Source organism: Rhinopithecus roxellana, chromosome 2, assembly GCF_007565055.1.
Source record: "Rhinopithecus roxellana isolate Shanxi Qingling chromosome 2, ASM756505v1, whole genome shotgun sequence".
NCBI classification, from domain to species: domain Eukaryota; kingdom Metazoa; phylum Chordata; class Mammalia; order Primates; family Cercopithecidae; genus Rhinopithecus; species Rhinopithecus roxellana.
The window spans coordinates 6,249,580-6,255,579 of record NC_044550.1 but is presented as its reverse complement, the minus strand read 5'-3'; the positions used below and the strand labels follow the sequence as shown (position 1 = coordinate 6,255,579).

The window sequence follows — 6,000 nt, the reverse complement described above, 5'->3', positions numbered from 1 at the left end:
GTTTTCTTATTCTCCAGGAGCCTATGGTGTAAGACTAAAACTAAGTGAACATGTAACAGTGGGCATACATATGTAGCTATAACTTTGACTTTACCTTGTATGCAAATGTGTTGGGTTAGTTATACCCAGATATCCTGTATAACCAGCAGTCTTTGCAGGCTTGAACTGCCTGGCATGCATGTTTTATCTAAGAAAAGAAGGAAGAGCGGTACGTGGAAGGAAGTTGCCTGTCCTCTCGTTGGTTTGTGATTATCACTTACTCATCATATAAACTCAAGGTGCAGTCACATACCCAGGGATACAGCACACGACAGACTCCTGAGAGACACAACACAGGTAAGTAATATTATTGAACTCCACATAGATAAGAAATATGCTTTACTCTTTACATTAGGGTTTTTATTATTCTCATATCCTGTTTGTGACTGAGTAACTCTCTTGTGAGTTATTTTCATGATTGTGCTCACTCGGACCTTGTCTTACCCAGAGCCTCTCCATATATGTGAATATGTGAAAATCAAATAGTCATTTTTAAGAGAAATATAGGTACAGGAGATTTTAAAAGACCTCTTCAAGTGGATTTTAACATAGAAAATATACTCAATGCTAGAGGAAAAATCCTGTCTTAATCAGGGTTTGTGACTACTTCCAGAATTTTCCCAAGTGATTCTTCAATCACTTGGATTGATGGAACAGAGAATTTTATCTTATGGCTCTTCACTTTCTTTCCTTTTGTTTAAAGTTTAAGAATTTTACTGGTAATATTTTCTATTATTTCAAGGCACATTTTGTTGAAGCATCTCCATGTTTTGATAAGAATTGCATTCTATCATCATTTGGCTTCAGAGATAGTTGAAGGGATTTACCCCAGGCCAGGAATTTCAAACTCACAGCTCCCAAAGGCTATTTCAGTGATTCCTCTTGCTTTGGCTTTAATGTGAAACAGTCACTTAAAATGATATTTAGTTGATATTTGATTAAAAAAAAAAAAAGAGCTCTCAGCTTGCTAATTCAAAGTTAAACATCCAGTGCTTGATGGAAATCAATATCTTACTCAGTCAACAATAATTCTTCTATTTCTCTATTGTCCTATAATTTAACTCCAACCTGGCAACTTTTCCAGAACTGAACTTGAAATGCCCAGGGACACTGTGAAATGAGGGAAATTAACATTCTTTACCACAAATGTTAGGGGTAATAAAAAGCCATTATTTAATGTCAGTATATGTAAGAAGTTCCCATGTGGACAACAGTATCTCACATGATTGCCATCTGAATCCAATTTTTACATTTCAGAACACCAAGATCTATATAATGGGAGTGTAAACATGCTCTAGGGCATTACATTTTGTATAAGTTTATTACTGGGCAAGTTAAGATCTACATCTTACACTCAAAGAAGAGCTATAGCAAATTCACAAGTAATCTTTGTTTTTATACCTCAAAATCAGATTATTGCACTATTACTAAGCATGTAAAAAACTGTCTGGATTGCCCAAATATGTTTGAATTATTGATGTTTCTTATTTAAGAGTAAGAGCTTAAGTTGGCTAACATTTTGTACTGAATTGTAGAATGGCTAATACTGAATTCCTTATTTGTAAGTTTTCTAACCAACAAAATTATTTCAAAAGTTCTCTTTTTTGAACTAAAGATATTTTGGCTGAAGTCTTTACTAAGATGTTTAGTATAGGCAGTGGATATTGATTAGCCTGTGTTGTCAGAGAATTGAAATTGGATTGTTGTCATCTTTCTGGCACAGAAACTAGAATTTTTGAGACAATTTTTTACTGTGCTTTTACAGCAATATACAGAATAGTATATTGTTAAATTGTTTTATTATAAAAGTTTGTAATTTTTTCAATGATTATGTGAAAATTGCCTCTGAGAATGAATTAATCAGATGAAATAAATCAGCATTGTATTAGTTTTCACGCTGCTGATAAAGACATACCTGAGACTGCGTAATTGATAAAGAAAAAAAGGTTTGGCTGGGCGCGGTGGCTCATGCCTGTAATCCCAACATTTTGGGAGGCTGGCGGATCACCTGAAGTCAGGAGGTCCTGGCCAACATGGCGAAACCACGTCTCTACTAAAAACACAAAAATTAGCCCGGTGTAGTGGTGGGCGCTTGTAATCCCAGCTACTGGGGAGGCTGAGGCAGCAGAACCGCTTGAACCCGGGAGGGGGAGGCGGCAGTGAGCCGAGATCGCGCCACTGCCCTCTAGCCTGCGCGACAGAGCAAGACTCCTTCTCAAAAAAAAAAAAAAAAAAAAAAAGAAGAAAGAAAGAAAGAAAGAAAGAAAGAAAGAAAGAAAGAAAGAAAGAAAGAAAGAAAGAAAGAAAGAAAGAAAGAAAGAAAGAAAGAGAAAGAAAGAAAAAGAAAAAATTAGCTGGGCGCGGTGGTGAGCTCCTGTAATCCCAGCTACTCCGGTGGCTGAGGCAGGAGAATTGCTTGGAACCTGGGAAGCGGAGGCTGCAGTGAGCCGAGATCGCGCCACTGCATTCCAGCCTGGGCGACAGAGCGAGACTCCATCTCAAAAAAACAAAAACAAAAAACAAGAAAAAAGAAAAGAAAAGAAAAGAAAGAAAGAAAGAAAGAAAGAAAGAAAGAAAGAAAGAAAGAAAGAAAGAAGAAAGAAATAAAGAAAGAAAGAAAGAAGAAAGAAAGAAAGAAAGAACGACAGAAGCAGAAAAGAAAGAAGGAAAGGCAAGGAACGAAGGACAGCAGGGAAAGCAGGCCAGAAGGAAAGAAAGGACAGGAAGGAAGACGGAAAGACGAAAAAGGAAAGAACGAAAGAAAGAAAGAAAGAAAGAAAGAAAGAAAGAAAGAAAGAAAGAAAGGAAGAAAAGGTTTAGACCAGGCACAGTGGCTCACGCCTGTAATCCCACCACTTTGAGAGGCCCAGGCAGGCGGATCACGAGGTCAGATGATCAAGACCATCCTGGCCAACATGGTGAAATCCCATCTCCACTAAAAAATAAAATACAAGAATTAGCTGTTTGTAGTGGCACACGCCTATAATCCTAGCTACTTGAGGGGCTGAGGCAGGATAATTGCTTGAACTCAGGAGGCGGGGATTTCAGTGAGCCTAGATTGCGCCACTGCACTACAGTTCCACATGGCTGGCGAGGCCTCACCATCATGGCAGAAGAGGAAGGTATGTCTCACATGGCGGCAGGCAAGAAGGAACCAGAGCCAAGTTAAAGGGGAAATCTCTTATAAAATCATCGGATCTCGTGAGACTTACTTACTACCATGAAGTCAGTACGGGGGGAAACCGTCTCCATGATTCAATTATCTCCCACCAGGTCCCTCCCATGACTCGTGGGAATTATGGGAGCTACAATTCAAGATGAGATTCTGGTGGGGATATAGCCAAACCATATCAAGCATTATATAAAGTTAAAAAAAGCTACAGGAAAGAAAGGAAGTACCCAAGATAGTACTTTAGAAAACACTGTTACTTCCCATGTAAAATAGCTTATTTCCTAATGCATATATTAATATTAAAAGTGAAATCTTCTGCACTGGATAGCTGTGTTCATATGAGTTTATATATGTAAGTTTCTATCCAGGGTATTTATTAGTCATTTATGTATGTGTTCTTTGAGAAACCGTATAGGTTATTTTTCAAACAGAATTCTACATGAGCTTTTTATCTATCTGCTGAATTAGTAACTTTACACGATATACTTTGGGGTGTAAGGAAGTCAGTGGTTAATTTTAGATGCAAAGATCTTTAGATGTAAAGATCTTCAAACACTATCAGCTTTCAAACTTCATGCTTCTGTATCATTTCAGGAAACATGCAGTTTTCTCTACATGAGATTCTTAATACAATGACAGTGGAAGGGTTCAGAAATGAAGCTAACAGGAAACATGGGACCAGAATGATACTGGAGTTTTGCTATGCTAGTCAAATCATACCAAGATAACCTAGATGTTTTTTCTGTGTACGATAGAAAGTTGGGGTCTAATTATGCTTATTTTCTCTCTATTGTTTCAGAACCATTTTAGTCTAGTTTCTTTATGTCCTCACTCTATGTCATGTCTGTCCTATATGTGAGGTTCTGTTTTAAGACAATGCACCGCTGAACAAATATTGCATTACAAGGCTTTTTATCTAAGTCTTGCTCTCTGGTACATCAGGTCTTCCTCTTCTGTTCTCTTTTTTTGTTTATCTTGGCTATTTTGGTCCTTAGCATTTCCATTTGAAATCTAGGATCCAGTTTATCTGTAGAATCTCTTGAATTTTAAATATAGACAATCATTTTGATTGCAAATGGATAGCTGTGTTGCTCCCTTCCTACAACTTACAAATGTTATTTATTATTGTCTTACATTATTGAATTAGCTAGGCTGTCCAGCATTATGCTGAATAGTAGATGTTATAGTGGGATTCTTGTTATTCCTGACATTAAAGAAAATGCTTTCATTGGTTCACCATTATGTATGATGTTTGCTGTAAGTTTTCAGTAGAGACTCTTTATACGGTTAAGGAAGTATTCTATTACTAGTTTGCTAACAGGTATTTTATTTTGTTGTTTTTTTCATTTTGCTGAGTTTTGATCACAAATGAGGATAATGTTATAAATGCTTTTTAAAAGCATTTAGTATCTATTGAGATGATAGTATGTTTTATGATAATTCTCTTTCTTTTTTTTTTTGAGAGAGAGAGTCTCACTCTGTCACCCAGGCTGGAGTAAAGTGGTGCGATCTTGGCTCACTGCAACCTCTGCCTCCCAGGTTCAAGCAATTCTTGTGCCTTAGCCACCTGAGTAGCTGTAATTATAGGCTCACGCCACCACACCCAGCTAATTTGTATATATTTTTTATAGAGACGGGGTTTCACCATGTTGGCCAGGCTGGTCTCAACCTCCTGACCTCAAGTGATCTGCCTGTTTCAGCCTCCCGAAGTGCTGGGATTAGAGATGTGAGCCACTGCACCCAGCCTGGTTTTTCTCTTTTAATGTAGTTTATTATACAGATGGATGTTCTGATATAACACCTTGTATTCCTGAGACAAACAGAAAATATAATCATGCAAATAACTACAGAAATGTCATGTAAAAAGTACAGCTTCATTAATGAGTTACAACTGTTGAAAGAATATTTTAAAAGGCAAGATAAGCATTTGTTAGCTGCTATTGGGCCTCTGCCAAATCTTAGACTTCAAGATATTTTTGCAGAGAAATATAGATAGTTACCAACCTATGCTGAGAATTTTTAAATGTCTTCTTTACTTGAGTCTAATACAATATAAAACAGCATGATTTTGAAAATGAACAACAATAAAAAACAATCACTTTGTTTTCATGCAGAATTCATCAGGTGGACACTGATATCTATGTGGTAGTTGAGCGAATGAGAAAAAGTTATATGTTTAACGTTTAATGCTGTTAACTTTTTTTTCTTTTTTTGAGATGGAGTCTTGCCTGCCCCCCAGGCTGGAGTGCAATGGCACGATCTTGGCTCACTGCAACCTCTGCCTCCCTGGTTTCAGCGATTCTCCTGACTCAGCCTCCTGAGTAGCTGGGATTACAGACGCCCGCCACCACTCATTTCTGTATTTTTAGTGGAGCTGGGGTTTTACCATTTTGGCCAAGCTGGTCTCAAACTCCTGACCTTGTGACCCACCCGCCTTGGCCTCCCAAAGTGCTGGGATTACAGGCGTGAGCCATGGCGCCCTGCGTAATGCTGATAACTTTTAATGTTGTAGGGAGAAAATATAATTTCTTCATGCTGTGGAAACATTGACTATGCCAACAACACCAATAAACAATTTTATATAGAATGCTTTTCAAATAGAAGCTGCAGGCTGGGCACAGTGGCTCACGCCTGTAATCCCAGCACTTTGGGAGGCCAAGGGGGGGGTGGATCACCTGAGGCTGGGAGACGAACCTGAGACCAGTCTGGCCAACATAAGTGAAACCCCGTCTGTACCAGAAATAGAAAAATTAGCCAGGCATGATGGTGTATGCCTGTAATCCCAGCTA

The 6,000-nt window shown here is 38.2% G+C and overlaps 1 protein-coding gene across 2 annotated transcripts in view; it reads left to right on the top strand.

Moving 5' to 3' along the window:
* The first annotated feature begins 208 nt into the window (after window positions 1-208).
* HPGDS (hematopoietic prostaglandin D synthase) overlaps window positions 209-6,000 on the top strand; it is a 37,436-nt gene continuing 31,644 nt past the window's right edge. For both annotated transcript variants that reach the window (XM_010385595.2, XM_030913441.1), the window contains exon 1: window positions 209-336. The gene's annotated coding sequence lies outside the window, so the exon portion shown is untranslated. The remainder of the gene's footprint in view (window positions 337-6,000) is intronic.